The sequence below is a fragment of the Macaca mulatta genome, chromosome 10 (genome assembly GCF_049350105.2).
Source record: "Macaca mulatta isolate MMU2019108-1 chromosome 10, T2T-MMU8v2.0, whole genome shotgun sequence".
NCBI classification, from domain to species: Eukaryota; Metazoa; Chordata; class Mammalia; order Primates; family Cercopithecidae; genus Macaca; species Macaca mulatta.
In genome coordinates, this window is record NC_133415.1 from 30,278,895 (window position 1) to 30,304,406 (window position 25,512).

General features: G+C 42.8%; 2 protein-coding genes across 2 annotated transcripts in view; one reads left to right on the forward strand and one right to left on the reverse strand.

Moving 5' to 3' along the window:
- LOC106996055 (immunoglobulin lambda-1 light chain-like) overlaps positions 1–25,512 on the reverse strand; it is an 801,838-nt gene that overhangs the window by 552,509 nt on the left and 223,817 nt on the right. The gene's annotated exons all lie outside the window — the stretch shown is intronic.
- Positions 1–25,512, forward strand: part of ZNF280B (zinc finger protein 280B) — a 175,790-nt gene that overhangs the window by 65,447 nt on the left and 84,831 nt on the right. Inside the window, exon 2 of the transcript XR_013398592.1 lies at positions 4,296–4,389. The gene's annotated coding sequence lies outside the window, so the exon portion shown is untranslated. The remainder of the gene's footprint in view (positions 1–4,295; positions 4,390–25,512) is intronic.

Sequence of the window (25,512 nt, forward strand, 5' to 3'; positions counted from 1 at the left end):
ACTGTAATTCCAGCACTTTGGGAGGTTAAGGCAGGAGGAGTACTTGAACCTAGGGATTTGAGACCAACCTGGAAACACAGTGAGAGTCCTGTCTCTACAATTTTTTTTTTTAATTAGCCAGGTGTGGTGGCATGTACCTATAGTCCCAGCTACTCTAGAGGCCAAGACAGGAGGACTGCTTGAGCCCAGGAGTTCCATAAGCAATGATTGTGTCACTGCACTCTAGCCTTGGTGACAGAGAGAGACCCTGTCAAAAGAGAGAGAGAGAGAGAGAGAGAGAGAGAGAGAGAGAAAGGGAAGAAACTAACCAGCTCTTTTTCCAGGTATGAAAAGTGATGGTTCATGTAAATCTCAGTGACTAGAAGAACAGCAATGTGCTGTCCAGAGAGCAGATGACACGCTTAAACCAGTATGGGAAGCTGTTGTTCAGGTTTCCATCACAGAGATGAGCTCAGGGCCTCAACTCAACACCCTCTCCCATCTAGTCCTTCTCACCACAGTGTAGGTCATGCACATGCCTCCTACTCAACTGCTACATCACTCACCCGAGACCTCATTCTCTTATGTGTATAATGCCACCATCTCCTAATTAGAACTCCTGACACTGTCTTAAGACCCATGTGCCACTTCCATTGTAGGAGATGTTTAATGGGTTAGCCACAGGCTGAGACTGTGCAGGCTGAGCCTAGGGCCCTGCCAGTTCTGAGCCTTGATGCCTGGTCTCCACCCACCTGTGCAGAGACTTAGGTGACTGAGGAGGAAAGGGGTCCAGGCTCTGGTGGAGGTGTCTCTGGAGCTCTGCTCCCTGAGCCACACAGCTCAGGGAGAACAGCCCCCCTCCCTGCACCTCTTTTCTTCCCTCTCCAACTCCTAGGGAGGAAGGGACTCAATAAAAGTCTATCCTGCCCACCTGGTTGTGCCCCTCACACGTAGTCTGGTTATTCTTCTTGAGGAGGGGTTGGGTGGGAGGTGGGAGGGTATGGTTCATGACTCTCCAGGCACCCTGGGAGGACAGAGCTGCTAGGCCCTGTAAACACTAAACAGAGACCCCGAGATAGGTGTCTGGTATCCCAGCTGAGTTCAGCCATGAACTCACTTCCCAGGCTACTCAGGAATCCATAGGTCTCCCTTCCTTCTTCTTCTTCTTCTTCTTTTTTTTTTTTTTTTTTTTTTTTTTTTGAGATGAAGTCTCTGTTGCCCAGGCTGCAGTGCAGTGGTGCGATCTCAGCTCACTGCAACCTCTGCCTCCTGGTTCAAGTGATTCTCATGCCTCAGCCTCCTGAGTATCTGGGATTACAGGTGTGTGCCACCACGCCTGGCTACTATTTTGTATTTTTAGTAGAGACGGGGTTTTACCATGTTGGCCAGGCTGGTCACGAACTCTTGACCTCGAGAGATCCACCCGCCTCGGCCTCCCAAAATGTTGGATTACAGGCGTGAGCCACCGCACCTGGCTCTCTTCCTTCTTGATTCCTCACTACATCAGCACGTAAAGCAGAGTGGTGAGGGTTGGGGAGAATAAATTAGCATGCTTGTGTGGTTCACCGGATTCACTGGAAATGCAGAGGACCCCAAGAAGGAGAAGAAGGAGTTGCTGGTTGAGTTGGAAAAACAGAATCTACTGACTTGGGAGTACTTCAGAACTAGGGTATTGGAGGATAATGAAAGAGAAAGGACATATGGATGCCACCTTCCTAGGAAAGAAAGTTTTTCCTGGCCTTTATATTATAGTTAACTGTGCAGGTCACAGAGGATAATGAGGTGGGAAAGGGAAAGATCCAACAATTGAGAAGGGGATTTGTGAATCAGCGATATGGAGGGGAGAGGCTAAGGATGGTCTGCACTTCAGAGAAGAGTGGAGAAGCCAGTAGGGAGATTGGACAAGAGCTAGAGGGCAGGTCAGATTCGTTGTTTGTTTGCTTTTGCTTTTATTTTTTAAAGAAAGGGGAGCCTCTCCCAGCTTTGCAGCTGTCATCCCTGGTCATCTCCCTGCATGGAGGGTGGGGTTCTTCTGTCATCCAAACTTATTAGTTCTCTATGTCAGAGATTTCTCTTAGGTTCTTGTCTGCCAAGGATTCTCCTTCTTATTTTATCCTACTTTTATGGGTGTGTTATTACTAAGACATAGTAATAGGATTTTGTGTGGCAGGAACCTTTTAGAAATGCAGAAACTCTGTCTTCACTCCAGACACACTGAATCAGAATCTACATTTTATAAGATCCCCAAGTAATTCATATATGCATAGTAAAGATTGGTACACACTGCTCTAACACATGTATGAAGACATTGGTGAAGTTTTGGATATAAATCATTCCTCATACCTTAATCTATTATGCTCCAACTAACTTGAGCAGCAAACTAACTTCTTTTTTCTCAATTCTGTGCATTGTAAGTCAGGGATAACATCTAATTGAGGCCTCCCATTGAAAATGGATTGCATATTCTGACCTCACAAAATAAGCAGGAGTGCTGTTATAATAATATAATATCACATCTTCGTTTGACTAGTAAACAAAAGGATTAACTAAATGCTATAATATTGTGTTAGCACTCAAATCAAAATAATACTAAGCAGTCATTCAAATATTTGTAAACATTTTAGGAAATTGGAAATTACCTATACTAATCTTAAACAAAAGTATATCAAAACAGAACTAGAACAAAGTTTGATTGCAGTTGTGGAAATATTGAGAACAAAAATGAAAGGATGCCTTCAAACTTAGAAATATATTGATTGAGATAAAGAACATCTTAGGAGAATCTTCACAGAGAATTTTTTATAGTTTTTGATTTTATGTGATACATACATATTGCTTTAAATGCAACCCAATAAACTAAATTTTAGTAAAATACAAAAGGAGAGTTTCTTCTCTTAGTACTTACCAAGCAAAGTACCTCATAGGGAACCACTGCTTTTTAGAGGAAATGTGTTTGACCTCAGCTTAGATCCGACTTAGCCTTTACTGTTCCTTCTGGACTATAAAATAATTGGATTTTGTTTTTCCTGAGCCGGTTTCTTTTCTTTTTTTTGAGACAGAGTTTCACTCTGTTACCCAGGCTGGAGTACAGTGGCACAATCTTGGCTCACTGCAACTTCTGCCTGCCAGGTTCAAACAGTTCTGCCTCAGCCACCCAAGTAGCTGGGACCATGGGTGTGCACCATCATGCCCAGCTAATTTTTGTATTTTTTTTTATTTTTTTTTTTTTTTTGAGACGGAGTCTTGCTCTGTCACCCAGGCTGGAGTGCAGTGGCCGGATCTCAGCTCACTGCAAGCTCCGCCTCCCGGGTTTACGCCATTCTCCTGCCTCAGCCTCCCGAGTAGCTGGGACTACAGGCGCCCGCCACCGCGCCCGGCTAATTTTTTGTATTTTTAGTAGAGACGGGGTTTCACCGTGTTAGCCAGGATGGTCTCGATCTCCTGACCTCGTGATCCGCCCGCCTCGGCCTCCCAAAGTGCTGGGATTACAGGCTTGAGCCACCGCGCCCGGCCTAATTTTTGTATTTTTAGTAGAGACAGGTTTTCACTGTGTTGCCCAGGCTGGTCTTGAACTCCTGACCTCAAATGATCTGCCCGCCTTGGCCTCCCAAAGTGCTGGGATTACAGGCATGAGCGACCGCGCCCGGCTTCCTGAGCCAGTTTCTTACAAATCATTGACATGCACTTTAGGGCTCAAGCAGAGATCAAAATCAGTTCAGACCCTTCCCTTCCCCTTTCTATGGCTGGTCCATATTTAGGCTGCCTTGAGAGCTGGTGTGTCTGATAATGTGATCGCCACATGACGAGGGCCATGAAAGGTTCTTTTGTTGTTGTTTGCTTGTTTGTTTTCATCTATTTCTCATATTTCTGTAATAGAAGGTTTATGTCATGTCACTATGCTGAACACCACTATGGTACAACCAGCAATAATATTCAGCCTCATTCTCATGCTGGGCACCTGAGAGGGTGAGGACCGCCTTGCTCCCAAGGAGGGATCTTGAGAACCACGCAGGGGCCCATGAATTGTTGCCTGAATTATAAATCAGTGTTCTGGAGACTTGGCCAGATTTCTGCTGTAACGAATATGGCTAGTGAACATTAGTGACCACTTCAGTACTAGAGCCACAGGTGAGAGTAACTATCCCTCCAGATGACATGGTCAATGAAGGCTCCCGAATCACCACAGCTTGAGAGCTAGACCCTGAAACCAACGACAGGCACGTATCAGAAATGAGGAAGAAAAGCAGAGGGATCACTCCAAATGCTGGTATTTGAAATCTCTCTCCTCCTCTTCCTCCTTCTCACTGGCTGCCCAGGTGATATTTGAAACAGAGATTTCAAAGAGAGGACTCCAGGCCACGGTGCAGACTTTGGAGGAAATCTCTGCTGACTTAAACTGAAGAAACTAAGGTAAAATTAATATAAGTAGAAAGTTTGTGTTAAATTTGAGGACTGCAATCCGGGAGTATAGATTCAAATTGCCCTGAATATATTCTCCAGTTAGCAGCAGATATAAGTGGATTTTTTGTTTGTTTGTTTTTTTAATGGAGACAGGATCTCACTATATTGCTTAGGCTGGTCTCAAACTCCTGGGCTCAAACAGTTCTCCCATCTCTGCCTCCCTAAATGTTGGGATTACAGGAATGAGCCACTGTGCCTGTGGATTTTTAAAGGCAAATAGGGAGATGGCCAGTGGGTTGATACAAAGTTGTTTGCCCTGATTGGTTTATGAAATAACATTGATTAGTGATTGGCTATACGCTGTTAAGTTATAGGATATGGGTTATAGTGTCTGGTATGGCATTATTAGGTTAGTTTATAGCTATTTGTGGCAGTAGTAAGCAGTTTCAAGAGACGAATACTTAGCTCAAATAGGAGAGTTGAGAGGGTGATTGCTGTTTTATTTCAATGCCTTTTTGGGCCTAAAACTTGAAAGGGCTCACATTCCTCAGATGAAAGTTCTATTCTTTTCTCACCCCAAAGCTGGTGCTGGACTCTTTGATGGCCCTTTATTTCCTACTCAGCTCCCTGCATGGAGGGGGTGTGTTTTGTGGAGCTTTATGCAAATCTGACCCCTTTCCCACCCCTTTCCTCTGCCCAGGTTCTCAGCCCTGAGAGAAGCTACACTGTCAGGGGTAGGCCCAGGGTGGCTGTGTGCTGTGGAGTTGTCCTGTGGCAGGAAGCAGCTGCTCTAACATTTTGCAGGAGCCAGTGAACAACTGTGCAGGGTTCATTGCATTTGAAAGGCTTGAGCTTAAGTTCTTTGAAAAAATCTACAATATACCCTGGTGGTCTCCCCGGGCAGAGGCTGTGGTCGCCTCTCATTAATTTAACACATAACTATTGATTTATCTTTTTTCTACTACCACTGTTTTTCCCAGGACAAACCACATTCATTGCTTGTCTTTTTTTGCTCAGTCTGGTTAATACTTCCTTCTTTAGTGGTTGTTGAAATTCCACCTCATTGTCTATAATTAAATTTTAGTGTTACATGGTCATAAGTTCTTATCTGAGCGTTTTTAATGACTAAAGGAATTACTTTCTCACCAACTGACTTTATTGAGGTTATTGCTTTTGAACCTTATATTGGATAAATAGCTGGCTTAAGTGAGAATTATTTTAATAGTTTGCTTTAGAGAATTTTAGAAAGAAAAGGAGCAAAGACTGAGGGTTAAAGCTTTACTGCCATTTTGGTAGAGGCTAAAGTCAGCCATGTGTATGGCCAACAAGATCTACTTGACCAAGCCCTTCTAAAAAACCTTGGACATCAAGCTTGGGTGAACTTTCCTGGTTGGTAACACTCCATGCATAATGTCACACATTATGTGTGACATTATCTGTTGCCAGGAGAATCTGTGACTCCACTGGGAGGACAACTTGAAGCTTGTGCTTGGAATTCTGGATCCTGCCCATGTGCCTCTTTCTTTGACTGATTTTTTTTTAACTGATATGGGGTCTCACTATGTTGCCCAGGCTGGTCTCAAACTCCTGAGCTCAAGTGATCCTCCCACCTTGGCCTCCCAAAGTGCTGGGAGGCCAAGTATTTGTAGGTGTGAGCCATTGTGCTTGGCCTTCCCTTGACTGATTTTTATCTGTTTCCTTTTACTCTAATAAACTGTATCTATGAATATAATAGCTTTCATTTAGTTATGTTAGTTCTCCTAGGAACTGTAAAACTGAGGAGGTCTTGGAGACCCCTTAACTTGCAGTTTTTCAGAGTTGAAGGTTGTTTTGGGGACCTTTGGACTTTGCAGGTTCCAAACACATATCATTCTGAATCACTTGTAATGAGACATCTCTAACCCTCTTGGCTGCTTAGGATGTTGTGGGGTCAGCATAAAAGGAAGGATACTCAGGATACTCATGCACTCCCTTCTACTTGTATTCTTCCACTTCTCTTGGAAAGAGAGAAATTAGACCAAGTAGAAATCTTTCCTCCTTTCTTTATCTGTGTGTTCTTCCGTTTCTTTCAGCCATGTTTTGTAATTTTCAGTACACAAGTTTTTCACCTTCTTCATTAAGTTTATTCTTAAGTATTCTTTTTGATGCTATTGTAAATGGAATTATTTTCTTATTTTTCTTTTTGGGTTGTTTATTGTTTGTGTATAGAGATCAGCAGATTTTTCATGTTGATAATGTATCTTCCAAGTTTCTGAATTTATTTAATAGTTCTAACAGTTTTTTCTGTGTATAACTTTGAGAATTTTTTATGTATAAAACTGCGTGATCTACAAACAGATAATTTATTTTTTTCTTTTCCTTTCTTTCTCTCTCTCTTTTTTTTTTTTTGACAGGGTCTTGCTCTGTCACCCAGGTTGGAGTGTAGTGGTGCAAACATAGCTCACTACAGCCTTGACATCTCAGGCTCAAGCAGTCTTCCCACCTCAGCCTCCAAGTAGCTGGTACTACAGGCATGTGCCACCACACCTGGTTAATTTTTTTTGGCATTTTCTGTAGAGACAGGGTTTCACTGTGTTGCCCAAGGTGGTATTTCTTCATTTCTAATTTCTATTTCTCTTGTTTATCTTTCTTACCTAATTTCTCTGGATAGATCTTTCAGTACTGTGTTGAAGAGAAGTTGTGAAAATAGCCATTGTTGTCTTATTTCTGGTATTAGAGGAAAAATAGTTTTGTTCTATTCATAGTTTGTTGAATGTTTTTTATCCTGGAAGGGTATTGAGTTTTGTTAAATGATTTTTCTGCATCAGTTGAGATGATCATGTTTTTTCCCCTTCATTCTGTTAATGTGGGGTATTGCTTTGATTGACTTTACAATGTTGAACCATCCTTGCATTCCAGGAATAAATCCCATTTGGACACGGTGTATAATCTTTTAATATGCCATTGAATTTGGTTTGCAAATTAAGTTTTTGTATTTTACTGAAGAACTTTGCATCAATATTCATATGGGATATTAGTCTATCATTTTCTTTCCTTGTAGAGTCTTTTTCTGGTTTTGGTGTCAGGGTAATACTGACCTCACAGAATGAGTTGGGAAGTGGTCCTGCATGTTCCTTTTTTTTTTTTGGAAAAGTTTGAGAAGGATTGGTGTTAGTTCTTTTTTAAATCTTTGGTAGAATTCACTGAAGCTACATCTTGTTCTGAGCTGAGCTCTTTTTTGTTGAGAAGTTTTTGATTACTGATTTTTTTTTTTTTTAACTTATTTTAGGTGTATTCAGATTTTCTATATCTTTGTGATTCAGTCTTGGTAGGTTGTATTTTTCTGGGAATTTGTCCATTTCACTTAGGTTACCCAATTTGTTCGCACATAATTATTCATAAGACTTTCATGAAATCCTTTTTATTTCTGTATGAACAGTTGTAATGTCCACTCTTTCATTTCCAATTTTAGGATTTTGAGGCTTCTCTCTCTTTTTCTTAGTCATTCTAACTAAATGTTTGTCAATTTTGTTTATCTTTTTAAGGAAAAAACTTAGTTTTGTTTATATTCCCTATTGCTTTTGTATGATCTATTTTGTTTTTCTCTGCTCTAGTATTTACTGTTTTCTTCCTTCCTTCTGCTAGCTTTGAGTTTAGTTTGTTTTTCTTTTGTAATTCCTTAATGTATAAAGTTAAGTTGTTGATTTGGGATATTTTCTTTTTTTAATGCAAGCATTTGAATATATACATTTCCTTTCTTAGTACTGCTTTTACTGTATATCATAAGTTTTGGTATGTTGTGTTTTCATTTTCATTTATCTGAAAGTAGCTTCTAATTTCTCATGTGATTTATTCTGAGATTCATTGGTTGTTTAAGAGTATGTTATGTAATTTCCACATATTTGTGGATCTTCCAGTTTTCCTTCTGCCATTGTTTTCTAGTTTTATTTCATTGTGTTTGAAAAAGATAATTTATTTGAATGATTTCATTATGTTAAAAATTTATTGACTTATGTGACTTAATATATGGTTTATCCCACAGAATGTTTCATGTGCACTTGAGAAAACAGATAATTCTTCTGTCACTGGGTGGCATGTTGTGTATATTTCTGTTAGGTCCAATTTTTCTATATTATTGTTCAAGTTCTTTATTTATTGTGTTGATATTCTGCCTGGTTGTTCTATCCATTAATACAAATGTAGTACTAAAGTATCCTACTATTGTAGCACTATTTCTCTTTTCAGTTCTGTCAGTGTTTGCTTCATATATGTAGGAGCTCTGATGATTGATGTATATATGTTTTTAATTGTTACATTTAAATAGTGATTTGACATTTTTAGCATTATTTAATGTCCTTTGTCTTTGTAATAGTTTTTGACTTAAAGTTCTTTTTTTTCTGATATTATTATAGCCATCACTGCTCTCTTTAGTTTGATACTTATGTGGGGTATCATTTTCCATCCTTTCACTTTCAACCTATGAGCTCCTTAGATCTAAAGTGAGTCTCCTATAGATTTTTAGTCCTTGTGTCTGTTTATGGCTTTTGATTGGGTTCAGTTTAATCCATTTACATTTAAAGTAATTACTGATAAGGAAGAACTGTTACATGACATTTTGTTATTTGTTTTCTGCATACGTTATAGCTTTTTTAATCCCCATATCTTTCCTTACTGCCTTCTTAGCTGATTTTTTTGTTGCAACATGTTTTGATTTTCTTCTCATTTTCTCTCTTTTCTTTCTTTCTTTTTTTTTTTTTTTTTGAGATGGAGTTTCACTCTTTTGCCCAGGCTAGAGTGCAGTGGCGCAATCTTGGCTCACTGTAACCTCCGCATCCCAGGTTCAAGCAATTCTCCTGCCTCAGCCTCCCGAGTGCTGGGGCTGGCAGGGAGAGTGAGCTGAAGCCCTATGTTACAGGGTGTGGAGTGAACAATGCCTGAGAAAATGAAAGAGGGAAAGTAGATCCCCCTTCAGGAAAGACTAGATGGGAAGTGTAACATGGAGAGTTTCTGAAATCTACACATCGTTGGGAAGTTTCATATAAACAGAATCTTGTTAATTTGTATATTTCTGTCAGAGGAGAAGATAAACAGTGTTTCTGGTGATATTAACCTGAAGGATATCAACCATCTTATCTCCAACACAGAAGGTTTGCTTTAAGTGTCCTTTCTTCTTGGGCTATAGATACTGTGCTTTTAAAGTGCTTTTTTTTAGCTGAGTGTGGTGGTGTGCACCTGTAGTCCCAGCTACATGGGAGGCTGACACAGGATGATGGCTTGGGACCAGGAGGTTGAGGCTGCAATGAGCCATATTCATGCCACTGCACTCCAGCCTGGGTGACAGAGTGAGACCCCATCTCAGTTTAAATAAATATTAAAAATTTAAAAAAGTATAAAAATATGCTTTTTGATCAAGCTTTACCATTGTATTGGTATCCTCCTTAACATATCATTTGAATAAATGCTTTATATTGGTTATTTATATATTTTAATAAGAGTCAGCCATTTCTATTTTTAAAAAATATACCCTGAGCCTTTTGTAGGTTATCTACTGGAATCTGGAATGCCCAAGGAGATTTGCTTACCATATCTATTTAAACTATGTGTCTGAAGAATGAACTCTCAGCCGGGCGTGGTGGCTCAAGCCTGTAATCCCAGCACTTTGGGAGGCTGAGATGGGTGGATCACGAGGTCAGGAGATCGAGACCATCCTGGCTAACACGGTGAAACCCCGTCTCTACTAAGAAATACAAAAAACTAGCCGGGCGAGGTGGCGGGCGCCTGTAGTCCCAGCTACCTGGGAGGCTGAGGCCGGAGAATGACGTGAACCCGGGAGGCGGAGCTTGCAGTGAGCTGAGATCCGGCCACTGCACTCCAGCCTGGGCTACAGAGTGAGACTCCGTCTCAAAAAAAATAAATAAATAAAATGAAGAATGAACTCTCCTTTAACCCAGGGATTTTTTCCCTTGTATCCTTGTAGTGATTTTTTTGCAGGGGGTGTAATTGGTGGTTTTGATTATTTTATCCTGTGCTATTGGTTTTTTTGTTTGTTTGGTTGGTTTTTTTTTTTTTTTTTTTTTTTTTTTTTTTTTTTTTTGCTATTTTCTTGTTTGTTTGTTTTCAAATGGAGTCTCACTCTGTTGCCCAGGCTGGTGTGCAGTGGCGCAACCTCAGCTCAGTGCAACCTCCACCTTCCGGATTCAAGTAATTCTCATGCCTCAGCCTGCCAAGTAGCTGGGATTACAGGTGCATGCCACCAAGCCCAGCTGATTTTTGTATTTTAAGTAGAGACGGGGTTTCACCATGCTGACCAGGCTGGTCTCAAACTCCTGACCTCAGGTGATCCTCCCACCTCAACCTCCCAAAGTGCTAGGATTATAGGTGTGAGCCACTGTGCCCGGCTCTAGTTCCTATTTTATACTTCAAGTAAAATTCATTTTCTATAGTTCCAAACCTATTGGATTTCAATCTTGTCTTGCTATGTTTAAAATTTCTATCCCAGTTCCATCAAATGAACAGACACTGTTGGTTGTCCCCTTATTCCTCAAGGCAAAGTTGCAAGCTTGGCTCTATTCCAGCAACAAGAGGGATACATCTTGATGAGTTTTAGCCAATTATAGGTCATTTCATTGCCTTTGACAGTAAATGGTTTAAGTGTTGACGTTTAATGCAATTTTGGCTATAAAGACTTGAGGGGAAGTCTGTTGAATGATTCTTGTAAAGCTTGTTCTCATTGGTAAATATTTATGCTGGAGGAACTATTTCTCTTTCTTGAATCCCTCAATGTTTTTGGGGAAAAATTCCTCTCGATCTGTGAAAGAAGAAAACAACTTTTCAGTTACTAAAAGGCAATGGTGGAATAGGCAAGGGCTAGAGATTCTCTTTTTTTTTTTTTTGAGACGGAGTCTCGCTGTGTCGCCCAGGCTGGAGTGCAGTGGCCGGATCTCAGCTCACTGCAAGCTCCGCCTCCCGGGTTTTTACGCCATTCTCCTGCCTCAGCCTCCCGAGTAGCCGGGACTACAGGCGCCCGCCACCTCGCCCGGCTAGTTTTTTGTATTTTTTAGTAGAGACGGGGTTTCACCGTGTTAGCCAGGATGGTCTCGAACTCCTGACCTCGTGATCCGCCCGTCTCGGCCTCCCAAAGTGCTGGGATTACAGGCTTGAGCCACCGCGCCCGGCCGAGATTCTCTTTACATAAGGGAGAAAGTAGGAGGAAGAAGGGTGTCACTGATCCAAAGCAAGCCCAAAACTCAGCAGGAAAAATTCCATTAGGTTTCAGGGCCTCCTAATAGTCCCTTCTGCTTTGATATTCTGTACTCTGGACCCACAGTGGAAGTGGCCCAACCCTCTGGATACTCATTGGCAGTGGATACGATGCCTTCTCTGGTCTCTCTGTCTACATGGTTAGCCCTGCCTTTTGAGTCATTCCTCTTTCATGTTGTTGTTTCTTTGTTCCTTTCATTCTAGACTGATAGTGTTTCTGCTTGTGTAACAGTCTTAAAAACCCATTGTCATTCTCCCATATCATTCAAGGGTGTCCACACCATCAGACAAGTCTTCCACATCATCTTTCCTGGAAAACCCATCTCTATTCCTGGCCTCTGCTAGAATGGTTAATTAGGTTCACGAGTTATACCTAATCTTTTCAACAAAAGCCTGTAAGTTAAATATGCTAGTGTTATAACTCAATGTACAGACTTTCTTTTTTTCTTTTCTGTTTGTTTTTTTTTTTTTTTTTTTTTTAGGTGGCATTTCATTCTTGTTACCCAGGCTGGAGTGCAGTGGCATGATCTCAGCTCACTGCAACCTCCGTCTCCTGGGTTCAAGTGATTCTCCTGCTTCAGCCTCCCAAGTAGCTGGGATTACAGAAGCCCTCTACCACGCCTGGCTAATTTTTTGTATTTTTAGGAGAGACTGGGTTTCATCATATTGGTCAGGCTGATCTTGAACACCTGACCTCAGGTGATCCTCCTGCCTTGGCCTCCCAGTGTTGAGATTACAGGTGTGAGCCACCACTCCCGGCCCAGACTTTCTTTAGACAATACATATAATTATTAGGAAGTCAAAAAAAAGAAAACATAAATAATGCTCATTTTGCAGGTGACATTTTAAACAATGAAAACAACAACAGCTTTGACAGACAACTGGAGCATTTGTCTGTAAAAACTCTTTCTGGCTGGGCGTGGTGGCTCACAACTGTAATCCCAGCACTTTGAAAGACTGAGGCTAGCAGATCACTTGAGGTCAGGAGTTCAAAAACAGCCTGGCCCACATGGTGAAATTCTGTCTCTACTGAAAATACAAACATTAGCCGGGCATGGTGGTGGACACCTATAATCCCAGCTACTCGAGAGGCTGAGGCAGGAGAATCGCTTGAACCTGGGAGATGGAGGTCGCAGTAAGCCAAGATCGTGCCACTGCACTCCAGCCTGGGAGACAGAGCGAGACTGTATAAACAAACAAACAAACAACAACAACAACAAAAATTTAAAAACCTCTTTCTAAAAATAGAATCATTTGTAGCAGCAATGCTTTCTGTAAATATCTGAATATGTCATTGTAAGACCATTTCAATAAATTGTAGTTGTTAACTATATCTTACAAAACATACCAGCCTACTCATAAATTTATATTCCAAATATGGTAGAAACAGCGTCCCATGTCGTAGCATCTTGCAAATGTGACTTTGATGCTTCTGAAAAAAATCCATCTGTGATCAGGCATACTACACTCATATTACTGTTTAAACAGTAAATACACAAGGAAAAATAGAGAACTGAAACCCTTTGCAACAAGAAAAGCTTTGAAGTGAATACAATCTTATGAGAAAAGGCACATTTCATAATATTCATTATCACAACCCAAACATTGGAGAAACCAGATGCTCTGTTTCTTTTCTTTCTTTTTTTAAAGGGGAGAAAAGCTTCTGTCAAACCATGAAATAATTGGTTTAGCGTTAGGACTGGATGATAGATAGATCCAGCTTGATTTGCTGAGAAGGATTTGGTGGAGGATAAGGGTTGGTGTTCATAAGCTCAGTCTCCTGAGGTTGGGAGATTTTTCAAGATGGGGCAGATTCCAGGGTGCTTGGATACATACGAGTTATTGACAGTCTTCCGAATAAAGCTGTCCAGGCCCGTCCTCCTCTACTTCATGAAAGCTTCCACAAGCACCTTAGCTTCTCATGGTTCTTTACCTGGCAGGTTGACCCAAACTTCATCTATGTTTTTTTATCTTCAAATTCTTTTCTAATGCTTTTCTAATATCATTTTATGTAGAGACAGCAGAAAAGTAAATCATCACACTTTCACACTGTTTCTCTAATCCACTGTGTGCTATGGGGATGTTCATTTGGTGATGTAATTTTCAGCTCTTCCCCTTCATGTCCTGGTACCAGGTGAGTCATCTCAGTGAGTGGTGGGAATGTCTCTGGAAACCAATCCCACATGGAAGGTTTCAAGTAACATAAACATTCATATGCTCCATCAACTATTTCTTAGGGAATTAATATGGTGGAAATTTTTCCCATCTTCATACTGTAGTTTGAAATCAAGTCATAGTTTTCAGCATTGAATTGAGAATTTAAATTTGTTTCTGTGTGTTCTTAGATTTTTGAATGGGAAATTGGGAGTAACTGAGTCAGAGAATATTATATTGACTGCATTTGAAGTACAAATGTGCAAGATAACTTCATAATAGTGAGTAGAGTTGCTTCTCAAATGTCAATATTTATAAAAAATATTCTGGGAAGGTTGTTAAAACAGATTTTGGGGCACCAAACCAATTTCTGATTTAGTAGGTTTAAGATGGGCAATTGCATTTTTTTTTTTTTTTTTTTTTTTTTTTTTTTTTTTGAGACGGAGTCTCGCTCTGTCGCCCAGGCTGGAGTGCAGTGGCGCGATCTCGGCTCACTGCAAGCTCCGCCTCCCGGGTTCACGCCATTCTCCTGCCTCAGCCTCCCGAGTAGCTGGGACTACAGGCGCCCACAACCGCGCCCGGCTAATTTTTTTTTGTATTTTTAGTAGAGACGGGGTTTCACCGTGGTCTCGATCTCCTGACCTTGTGATCCGCCCGCCTCGGCCTCCCAAAGTGCTGGGATTACAGGCGTGAGCCACCGCGCCCGGCCAAGGGCAATTACATTTGTAAGAAGCTCCCAGTTAATGATCTCATTTCAACACTAAATGAAATATGATTTGATCTCCATAGACAAATTAATGAATGAGGATGTGTTTTTTAATGCTGCTTGAATAAGAAGAGTCTTCCTAGTAGTGGTGGGTCTTTGCGTGTCACTGTGGTTGATATATTTTGGAGCAGAGCCTCCCTCTCTCATTACTCCAGGCAGAGAGGGAGACAGGATGCACAGAGTTGGAGGAGGCACACTGGGGAGAGGGCCATATCCCGCGAGAGACGAGATCAGGCACCAGGCAATGAAGCGCTGGACTGGAGAATGGGGCAAGGAGACTGACTCTCTCCCCACTGTGGGGTTTATCTTTTCCAGCATCTCACTTTGTCTCCTGCTGTTGAAGGCTAAGGCACTCTGAGCATAGGAAGAAACTTTCGTGGAACTTCTCCCATGGGTTTAAATCACTGTGAAAATGCCAACATCCATATACAGCGCACAATAATACCTCTTTTCTTTTTCTTTCTTTCTTTTTTTTTTTTTTTTTTGAGACAGAGTCTCGCTGTATCACCCAGGCTGAAGTGCAGTGACCGGATCTCAGCTCACTGCAAGCTCCGCCTCTCGGGTTTACGCCATTCTCCTGCCTCAGCCTCCCGAGTAGCTGGGACTACAGGTGCCAGCCACCTCACCCGGCTAGGTTTTTTTTGGATTTTTTAGTAGAGACGAGGTTTCACTGTGTTAGCCAGGATGGTCTTGATCTCCTGACCTTGTGATCCACCTGTCTCGGCCTCCCAAAGTGCTGGGATTACAGGCTTGAGCCGCCGCGCCCGGCCAATAATACTTATTTTCATTCTCGGTCTGGGCCCCCATGTGGACAGCTTTGTCCCCTGCCATGGAGCCTGTAGGCAATCAGGGACCCCAGAGGGGCAGTTGATCATCTTGTAGATGAGTGTGTTTGGAGCCCAGCCTAGTGTTTGCTGGTATCAGCTGGGGTGGTGACCTGTAGAGACTGACTCAGAGCTGAGACCACATTTGAGTATGACTGTACCTCATGGAGACACAGATGGTGATGGCTCTGAGTCACCACCGTCTGAGGATCTGTCCCTGAAACCCAAGAGAGACATCGTTATTGCTATGGAGAGGAGGATCAACCTTGACCTTGATTTGTGTGTGGGCCCCCGTGGACGCAAAGCCCCTTTCCGTGAACTGATCACTGATTCGGGAGCCTGGGAGGGGACCTGAGGACACAGGAGACTGAGGGAGGGTCTGCTCTGAGTGTGGGCCAAGGAGGGTCCTGGTGGGAGCAGCTGTTGGGAACAGGCACACGATCCTGCCCAAGAGCCTCTGCTGGACCCTGAGAACATCAGGATGCTGAGTCTCATCAGTGAGTACAGGGGGCAGCTCAGCCTCTGCCAGCCTGTGGCCAGTGGGGCTCACCCAGCTGTGAGGAGCCCCCAGGCAGGGCCTGGGACAGTTACCCATTGCCTCCTGCTGGTCATAAGCCCACCGGATTTATTTCATTAATAAGAACATTTATACCCAAGTCACTCTGATGAACCCATTTGCATTACATAGAAAATAGATATCTGTTAAATCTTTCCATTTTCATCTTATATGGCCTCCATAGCCATTTCTATGGGAATGCTTAATGTTTCTGCTGCTCTCCATGCAGAAAAAGGTGCCTTGAGATCTGGGCTTCCTCAAGAGTCTCACGGGGAGGAGTTGCTTGAAGCAAATATTGGGCAGTTTCTGTATGAGGATATTCCAGAGACCCACTACTAGACCCTGACTCAATGAGAAGCCCCAATAATGTAAGAGGGGAGAAGAGAACACAGTCAGGACCCGAGGGATGAGGAAACCCAGCCTCAGCAGTCCCTGTGGTCCTGAGTGGGATGAGTTGCAGGAAAGTCACATCCATGGAACCAGCTTCCCACAGTGGCCCAGGAGCACTCAGCACCGTTTCAGCCATGGTGAAGCCTCGCCTGACTCTCTCATGTCTCTCTTACTGGCCTCATGCCCAGAGTTGCCCCAAACCCTAACTTCCTGTCCTGATACTGCAACTGAAATGCGGGTCCCCATGACTAAGCCAGGCCAGCTCTGGGCCTCGAATTGTCTCCCTGACCTGTGTCCTCATGCAGCATTTCACATTTGAGTGCCTTGTTCCTGGGACACAGTGAGCCTCAGACAGCCCTAAGCACAGACTGCTGGGGATGGAAGGGGAGGTCTCTGCTTTGAACCCCAGGAAAGCAGAGTTCATGCTTCAGGGAACTGCCTACCCACTAAAATGTCCCCAGGCTCTGACCATGATGTGAGCTAAAAAAGGCTCATTTTGCTTCTTTCAAGGAAAAAAATTCCAGCTCCATAGGCACTGGTGTTCGCACATATGGACAAACAGCCAACACTTCAGTGTCATCAGGTGCTTTGGTTTTGTTTTCCATTTACTGAGACTTCAGAAACAATGAATGCAAAATTGAGAGAACAGCCTTTTACAACTAAAAAGTACTTAAATATTGTTTCTCTATAGGTACATTATTTAAAGTTTGAAAATTATCATAGAAGAAGAGCCAGGGCAGGCCGATGTTTTTGTCTCACCTCCCCATCTGTGTGTGTCACTGTGAGAAGCATTGCCATACCCAGTCTTACAATAATAGTCAGCCTCATCCTCAGGCTGGAGTCCAGAGATGAGTAAAAGCCCTGCATTGACCGAGGCATCTTTGGATCCAGAGAAGCGGCTGGGGACTCCAGAGCCCTGGTGCTTATATGAGTCTGAGTAGTAGCTCAGGAGATACCTGGGAGGGCTCTCTGGCTTCTGCTGGTACCAATATATTCGGTATCTACTAACATTGATGTCGCTGCGCAAAGTGCAGGTGAAACTGGCTGATGCTCCAGATGTAGAAAAGGAAGGAGGCTGGGTCAGCACAGGCTGGGAGAGGGAACCTGCAAACACAGACACTCATGGTTGATGGGCAGGGACCAGAGTAAAGTTCAGGGATCTTTACCAGAAGAGATCCCTTCTGGTAAATCACGCTGGGTGACTGCCCCTTGTCTCTGAGCCCTGTCCCTACCTGTGCAGTGAGAGAGGAGCAAGAGGAGGAGAGGAGTCCAGGCCAAGGTGGACCTAGTCCCTGACCCCCACAGTGGGGCTGGGCTGCCCCAGGCCTCCTTTTCTTCCCACCCTCTGCAGAGGAGGGGCTGCTCATGCAAATGTGTTTCCACCCAGGGACTGCCCAGCCCCTCCCTGAGCCCTGGGGATGCAGCTCAGCTCACTCTGCAGACTGAGGAGGAGGAAAGTTTGCTTCCAGCCTTGGAAGGGCCCTGGGAGGAAGCACCTGCTGAGACCACACACAGTTCTGTGCTCAGGGGACGCTGCCAGGCCAGAGAAGAAACAGCTGCCGAGTCCCCTTCAGTTAGCACAGGGCCTTAGCCCCAAGGCCTGGATTTCTTTTAGTGAATGGTCCTTACTGAGCAGCTGTGTAGGAACCACAGGGCAATCCCACTGCACCCCATGCCGATTGCAGGACACACACCTCCCCAGGGCCTAGCTGGTCTCGGCAGCTCACCGTCACTGTTTTACACATCCATGTTCTGATCCCCAGACACTAATTTCATCGTTCTATGAGTGATTGTTTTGATTTCTCACTCCCAGAAGGAATCTTGGTCCGTGGGATGTGCAGTCATGCACATATATAAGTTTAAAAGGTGTCAGCACCCCCACAGGACATTCTAGAAAAATGTAATTGCCCACATGTGCCATCAGGGTGGGCATCACAGAGAAGGGGTCAGCTGAGGAGCCAGGTTGAAGGGTGGGTAGGGGTTGTTGAGAAGAACAATGAAAAATGATAATTTTTCAAGAAAAATAAATGATTCATGACATGTTAAAGACAGCAATTCAGCAAAAGTTATATATACAATAGTTTCAGATGATTTGTAGAGATTCGACTCAATTTAGTATTATAGGGAAAGTAAAAGATTTGGGGCAGGTGCAGTGGCTCATGCCTGTAATCCCAGCACTTTGAGAGGCTGAGGCAGGTGGATCACCTGAGATGAGGAGTTCGAGATCAGCCTGGCCAACATGGTAAAACCCCGTCTCTACTAAAAATACAAAAATTAGCTGGGTGTGGTGGTGCACACCTGTAATCCCAGCTACTCAGGAGGCTGAGACAAGAGAACTGCTTGAACCTGGAAGGCAAAGGTTGCAGTGAGCCGAGATCATGCCATTGAACTCCAGTCTGGGCAAATTCAAGTGATTCTCGTGCCTCAGCATCCCAAGTAGCTGGAGCTACAGGTGTGTGCCACCATGCCTGGCTAATTTTTGTATTTTTAGTAGCAACGGGATTTTATCATATTGGCCAGGCTGGTCTCAAACTCCATGACCTCAAGCGATCCACCACACTCCTCGACCTCCCACGGTGCAGGGATTGCAAGCATGAGGCACCATGCCTGGCCATCCACCTGTATTTTCTCACTGGATGTTTTTAGTGTGTTAGGAAGATCAGTATATATTTTAACCTCAAAGTGATCGTGCAGATGAGTTGTATATCTGAGCAAACAAAGGCAGAGACCATCGCTTTTTTGTTTTTGGCATTAAAAAATATATATTTTCATAGGTTTTGGGGGAACAGGTGGTATTTGATTACATGAGTAAGTTCTTTAGTGGTGATTTGTGAGCTTTTGGTGAACGCATCACCTGAGCAGTATAGATTGTACCCAGTTTGTAGTCTTTTATCACTCACCCCCTTCCCACCCTTTCCTCTTGAGTCCCCAAAGTCCATTATGTCATTCTTATGCTTTTGCATTCTCATGACTTAGCTCTCACTTCTGAGTGAGAACATGCAATGTTTTCCATTCCTGAGTTACTTCATTTAGAATAAGTCTCCAATCCCCATCCAGGTTGCTGCAAATACCATTCATTCATTCCTTTTAATGGCTGTAGTATATTATCATATATATATATTGTTTCTTTATCCACTTGTTGATTGGTGGGCATTTTGGTTGCTTCCACGTTTTTGCAATTGTGAATTGTGCTGCTATAAACGTGTGTGCAAGTATCTTTTTTGTATAATGACTTCTTTTCCTCTGGGTAGATAACCAGTAGTGGGATTGCTGGATCAAATGGTAGTTCTCTGTTTAGATCTTTAAAAAATCTCCACACTGTTTTCTATAGTGGTTGTACTGGTTTACATTCCCACCAGCAGTGTAGAAGTGTTCCTTTTTCACTGCATCCATGCCATCATCTATTATTTGTTGATTGTGGCCATTCTTGCAGGTGATAAGGTGGTATCTCATTGTGGTTTTGATTTGAATTTCCCTGATCATTAGTGATGTTGAGCATGTTTTCATATGTTTGTTGGCCATTTGTATATCATCTTTTGAGAATTATCTATTCATGTCTTTAGCCCACTTTTTGATGAGATTTTTCTTTTCTTTCTAATTTGTTTGAGTTCTTTGTAGATTCTGGATATCAGTCCTTTGTCAGATGTATAGAATGTGAAGAATTTCTCCCACTCTGTGGGTTGTCCATTTACTCTGCTGATGTTCCTTTTGTCATGCAGCTCACCAGTCATTGTCTGTATTCGCACATCCATGTTCTGATTCCCAGACACCAATTTCATCATTCTATGAGTGATTTTTTGATTTCTTTAGTTCTTTAGCTCTTTAGTTTAATTAGGCCCTTTTTTCTTTAGCTCTTTAGTTTAAGTAAGTCCCACCTGTTCAACTTTGTTTTTATTGCATATGCTTTTGGGTTCTTGGTCATGAAATCCTCACCTAAGCCAATGCCTAGAAGAGTTTTTCTGATATTATTTTCTAGAAGTTTTACAGTTTCAGGTCTTATATTTAAGTCATTGGTCCATCTTGAGTTGATTTTTGTATAAGGTGAGAGATGAGGATCCAGTTTCATCTTCCTACATATGGCTTGCCAATTATCCCAGTGCCATTTGCTGAATAGGGTGTCCTTTTCCAAGTTTATGTTTTTGTTTGCTTTGTTGGATATCACTTGATTGTAAGTATTTGGGTTTATTTCTGGGTTCTCTATTCTGTTCCATTGGTCTATGTGCCTATTTTTATACCAGTGTCATGCTATTTTGGTGACTATGACCTTACAGTATAGTTTGAAATCAGGTAGTGTGATGCCTCCACATTTGTTCTTTTTGCTGAGTCTTGCTTTGGCTACGTGGCCTTTTTTTTGGTTCCATATGAATTTTAAGATTGTTTTTTCTAGTTCTGTGAAGAATGACAGAGACCATCACTTCTTCAATGTAGCACACGTCTCCACTTGTGCTAATTGCAAAAGGCCCCTGGATTTCTAGACTTACAAGGTGCTTTAGTAAATAATCTAGAATCAGGTCACTCACTTCCTTCAGACACTCTTTCCTCTAGGCATTGGAGAGATCCCGCTCATTCAGATGTGGCACGTTACTCCCTGGCTTAAACCCCTTCAATGGCTCCTTGTTGTTTATATAAAACCTGAACCCTGTGGCCCCAGCAGCATGACCTGCACATTGTGGCCCCTGCACACCCCCATAGCCCATCTCATAGCCCCTCCTCCTTCTGTTGGGACTCTGGCCTCACTCACTTCTCTGTCCTGGGAAACCCTGAGCCCCTGTCCCTTCTATAGCCTCTACACCAGTTTCTCCTTTGCCTGTTGGGAGAAGATGAGCTTCAACTTGAAGTCAGAATGTAAGCTTACATTTTGTCCATGTTGTTAAAAGCAGATTATATACCACATTGTTAAAATCAGGTTATATACCAATTAAAAGCAGGACACATACCTCTCATCACAGACATGGATTTTTTTAGACAGTTGTTATCATGGAAACTTTTGAGTTATACAAATATACTGAGAATTATCTAATGAATCCTTGGCACCCATCAACTAGCTTTGGCATTATCAATGTGATTCATCTTGTTTAATCTTTCAACCCTTTTAACCCATCATCTTACTCCATCACTGGATGATTTTACAGCAAATCACAAACATGATCACTAATGCCAACATTAGTGATCAGCCTTGTCCTCATCCTGGAGCCCAGAGATGCTCAGGAAGGCCTCTTTGGAAAACTGGTAGCTTGAGAATCAGTCCTACATCCCTGAAGGTGTATATTGGCTTCTATGGATCAGAGGTTTGGGGACACTTCCTGGTCATTGTTGGTACCAGGACACAATCCCAAGACCCTTATTGCTGCTGCTTCCAGTACGGGAGATGGTGACTGGTTTAGCCACAGACAGACTCTGCAGGTTACAAAGTGAACCCTGACTACCCAGGACTCTGAGAGTCAGGAGAAAGATACAGGGTACAGGAGGTGGCTAAGTGAGCCAGGGGAGCAAGGCAGAGCCCTGGTCATCCCAGTGCCATCCCTGCCTCCCTGTATCCAGCTAATACAGGAGTTACTAAGAAATACTTTTTAGGCAACAAGAAAGGGTGAAAGTTCTTGGTGGAATTTTCCTTTAATAAAAAGCAACCCTGAAACAATTTCTTTGCTAACAGAAAGCAGCTTGAAAAACAAGACTGGCTAGCATTGATATGCAAATGCTCATGGCTAGAAGCCAGGTCCACCAAATATGGTGGCTTTTGCCCTCTTCTCCTTGTCACCACATGTGCCAGGTGTCATGGCAGCCTCCACATAAAAGCCACATGTGCAGGACATCATGGCAACCTTAATGTGCATATTAAAAGGCTATGATGGGAGGGCCAGGTTTTTACAGGCTATGTGAATGTCACACCTGGTCAAACTAATTCCCTGGGCCCTGTGCAAATGAGACACTGCCTCCTCCAGCCTCCCAATATAACCAGCTGCTGTCCACCATGCCTGGGGTTTTGCATTTGGAGCCCTTCTCCCGCTCTATGGGGGAGCTGTTTTCTTTTCTCTTGCCTATTGAACTTTCCACTTTTTAAAACCACTCCACATATGTCCATCCATATTGCTAATTTTCTCAGAACGAGACAAAGGACCCTGGTGTTTCTCCAGTCATCAGAGCCCTATCCTTTCTGGTGCCTTGGCCGGGAATCCAAGATACAACATTCATGGGCGTGGTGATTAGAGGAGTGAACTCAAAGTCTGTCCTGTCATTCCGAGGTTCTTGGCCTCTATTTTAAAATCAGAATCAAATCAATTACGGGCATCCATTAGCCGTCTATATATGCTTATCAGGGCTGCTGTTTTAAAGACTTGAGTGTCAGGCTTGCTGGTGAGAACATGGAGAACCCCCAACACCCACGGGTCATTGGGAATGTTGGTCAAGTTTCAAATCAGCTTCTTTTCATGGAAACTCAGCCATCGCTTGAGGCTGGGAAAAGTTCTGAAGCAACTGAGAATTTCAGGCCAGGGCACACCCTGGTGTTATTCAAAGGTTTCTGGACTGGACCAAGCTGCCGACAGGCTGCTCTGGGTGTTGGTAAAGGATCCCTAGATATCCTGTTGCAAAACTTTCTTCCTTTTCTATCTGTGGTCGTTGTCTCTTACTCTCTCTGTGTGTCAAATGTGCGGGAATTTTTACAGCGTAGGGAAGAAATCCTGGTAGGCAAGATCAGAAAATGTCTGTAGTAACCGGGAGAGAGCTCAGGAAAATGCCATGGCAATCTTCTAGGAACGGAAGTCTTCCTTTCCCCAAACAGTGAAGTTACTCCCTAATAGTTCGCTGGCGAGCACATGGTATTTCTAAGCCAACAGCGCCACCTAGTGTAAATAAAAATCCTCTTCGTGAGACACATTGCTGGTTCTCCGCAGTATACCGCAGCTTCCCAATTTTTTCTTTTTGCACCTTTCTACTGGAAAGCAGGATTTATGCTGCTCCTGTGAACGGGAAAATTCTGCTCTCAACTATTAGGAGTAAAATTCCTCTGCAGCCAAATTTTTGCCCCGAGACTGTCCCATCAGTAGGAAAATCGCCATTAGGTCCCCGTGTTCCGTTAAGACACCTATTCTCTTTCCGATTAAAACAGTACTTAATTAGTAAGGAGATTTTAAGTCTGGAAGTTAACTGGAACCGTTTTTCTAAGCATAAATGCTTTAGCACAGGCCATAATAGCAGGCAATCTAGCACATTCCCTCCATTAAAGGAGCCTTCCTTTCTTTATAGTTTTTCCCAAGATCTTTTTTTTTTTTTTTTTTTTTTTTTTTTTTTTTTTTTTAGAGACACACAGATCACACAAGTTTAGAAAGTCAAAGGGAAATCATAGGCAGAGGACTAGAGCTGTTGGGGGAGCGTGACTGGGCCCCAAAGCTTAGTTCCTTTGGTGCCATGGCTTGGAGGGTCACACTTACAACCATGGACGGCACATTTAACAGGGTGCCAGGATCTGGGTGATTCTGGAAATCGAAGGAAGGAAAGTAGAGGTCTTTCTAAATACTAAAGTCAATCTCTCTCTTTTCTCCTCTCTACTCCAGGCCTCCCCTCTTCTCATAGCATTGCCATAAGGAGCGTCTCAGGAAAAAACTGTAGTACAATCTTTTTCTTAACCTTAGTTGCAGTTAGGAGGACCTATTTACACATGCTTCCAAGCCATTGTCATGATATCTTTACTGTTTAGAAAAGCCTCCAAATTAATCCTGGGAAAGAATTTAACTGTTTACACCCCACATAATGTGGCAGGATTACTGTCCTTTCGGGGGAGCTTTTAACTAACAGCCGGTAAAGCAAGAAATACATAAGGCAGGATAAGCAGTAGTCACTCTAAGTTGCATCTCTCCCCAGACACAAGCACTTAATTAGCTGAACTAATAGCTCTTACAAGAACACTTCCATTAAGCAAAGGAAAGGTAGCCAGCATTTACACTGACTCCAAGTACGCTTTCTTAGCTCTCCATACTCATGCTGCCATTTAAAAGGAAAAACGTTCTCTTACCATTAATGGATTTCCTGTAAAATATCATCAGAAAATTAGCAGGCTATTATCTTGAGTTTTTATTCCATGAGAAATAGCAGGGATGCATTATAGGAACATCAAAAGGGAGCAAGTAAAGTAGCCAAAGGAAATAGATTAATCAGGCAGCTAAGTCAAAGGCAAGGAAGCCTCAGGCATTAACACAATTCGAGCCCCTTCTAATCTAGGAATGCTCCATAAGAGAAATTAAACCTCAGTATTTTCCAGCAGAAATAGAATAGACCACTTCTCAAGAGTATACTTTTCTACATACTCAGCCAGAGGATGGCAAACTCCATTTGCCAGCCTCCAGCCAATGGAAAGTTCTTAAAATCCTTCACCAAGCTTTTCACTTAGGAAAGGATAAAACTTGTCAATGTGCTCAGAGACTGTTTTCAGGCAGAAAACCTATAAATTGGTTAAGCATATAACCTCTCTACCTCACTTCCAACTGAAATTGACACAACTAGCAGAAGCCCAACCCCAGGAAATAGAACCACCTTTATTTAACCCAGGAAATTTGGTGCTAATGAAAACTCTCACCTCTCTCTCCTTCCCTAAGCCAGCTGGGAAGGGCCCTACACTATTCTCTTTCAACCCCCTTGGCAGCAAAAGTTACAGGTATCAGCTTCTGAATACATCACACTCAAGTCAAAGCCTGAATGCCTGAGGGAGCAACCCCCGACAGCCCAGAGGGACATCCTGAATATCAATGTGGAGAAATAGAAGATCTTGAGCTGAAAATCAGAAAAGATAAGTAACTGAGTGAGGGCTACTCATCCTACTCAGTCCCACTCCTACCTCACCAGATGCTTTTTATTTATTTATTTATTTATTTATTTATTTATTTATTTATTTATTTTTGAGACGAAGTCTTGCTCTGTCACCAGGCTGGAGTGCAATGGCATGATCTCAGCTCACTGCAACCTCTGCCTCCTGGCTTCAAGCGATTCTTCTGCCTCAGCCTCCCGAGTAGCTGGGATACAGGCACATGCCACCACACCCAGCTAATTTTTTTATTTTTTTGTATTTTTAGTAGGGATGGGGTTTCACCATGTTGGCCAGGGTGGTCTCAATCTCTTGACCTGGTGATCTGCCCACCTCAGCCTCCCAAGGCGCTGGGATTACAGTTGTGAGCCACCACGTCCGGCCACTTTTTATTATTTGTACCCTT